This window comes from Acyrthosiphon pisum, chromosome X (genome assembly GCF_005508785.2).
Source record: "Acyrthosiphon pisum isolate AL4f chromosome X, pea_aphid_22Mar2018_4r6ur, whole genome shotgun sequence".
NCBI lineage: Eukaryota > Metazoa > Arthropoda > Insecta > Hemiptera > Aphididae > Acyrthosiphon > Acyrthosiphon pisum.
Window position 1 is genome coordinate 121339793 of NC_042493.1, and position 1406 is coordinate 121341198.

Consider the following 1406-nt stretch of genomic DNA (forward strand, 5'->3'; position numbering starts at 1 on the left):
TATGTGTGGGGGGCCTCGAATTTTACCATAACCATACATAATATTATAAAACAATTGTAAAATCAAATATAAGAATTCAATCATTTTTAATTTTGTTTTTTCGTGTATATCCTATTTCATTGGCTCAACAATACCAATGTATTTATTTCTATAAACAGGTATATTGTTTATTAACATTCCAGTATATATCTGTGTTAATAAAATGTTTTGATAATATAAAGATTAAAATGCATTTTTATTTTTAGATTCTGAGCGAAGCAATAAATATATTGGTTTTACAATAATGTGTTTTTTTTGTGTCTCTGTATACAAGATTATAAGTCGAAATAATGCTTATTTTTCAATTTCAGTATCTTGTTCGATGGGAAAGTGAATCTAGCTGGTACTTTTGGGTAAATAGGCAATGGAATTTACTGGCTAATTTAAATATTTAATTCCTAAGATAAAAAGATGTATGCCATTTATAAATGTAATAAATATTACATAATTATATAAATGTAATATTTATGTATAATAAGTGGATTTATTTTGTTATTAGTATTTACTTTTTTTTTATCAAAATCAAGATATAATATAATACCTAGTGATGTATTATTTAAATATGATAGTCAAGTGCAGTTAGATATTTTTTGTTACATATGTTGCAAATACTAAAGAAAAATTACGAGCAGTGGCGAACCCAGGGGGATGGACCCCGGGTCCGGACCCCCCTTGGCTTATGTCATAGTTTTCTTTTTATTTTTAAATAAAACTTTTCCGTAAAATGTTCATCGAAATTTATTGATTAGTTTGATTATTACTTATTAGTTATTGGATTAGATTTGGACATTAGGTATTTTGTTGATAACACGTTGAATCCGATAATAATTAATTGACATACATTGTAAATATAAATTTAAAAAATGTGGGCAAGTGGATGTCGCTATGCTGTACAGTAGGTTACAAGTGGGCCACTGATGGTATTAAATTTGAATTCAATGATTTAATATCATTGTATAAGAAAAACGATTCTGAGCGGAGACGGTATGTCGGTCTAGGTATAAGACATATTATATACTTATATCTATAGTATTAAAAAAAAATTGACCTATAATATACACAGGAATATCACAATATCCATTAGGTAGGTACTTATAATGCGTTATACATCAACAACAAACCGTGATACTATCATAGATATATGTATAATAGTATACTTTAGAAGTTTCAAGTACCCACGAGTAATATTATACAATCACAACAAAATAACTAAAATAGTTATTCTAGGTTTTTTAACATGTAATTTCGTCCAAATTCGAACTTAAAATGACTATAAAAATAAACTGTGCTTGTGTATTTTTTAGATTTTTTGGATTTCAGAATTAACTACTTACCTACGTGGAATCTTGTTTTAATTTTCAATTCAT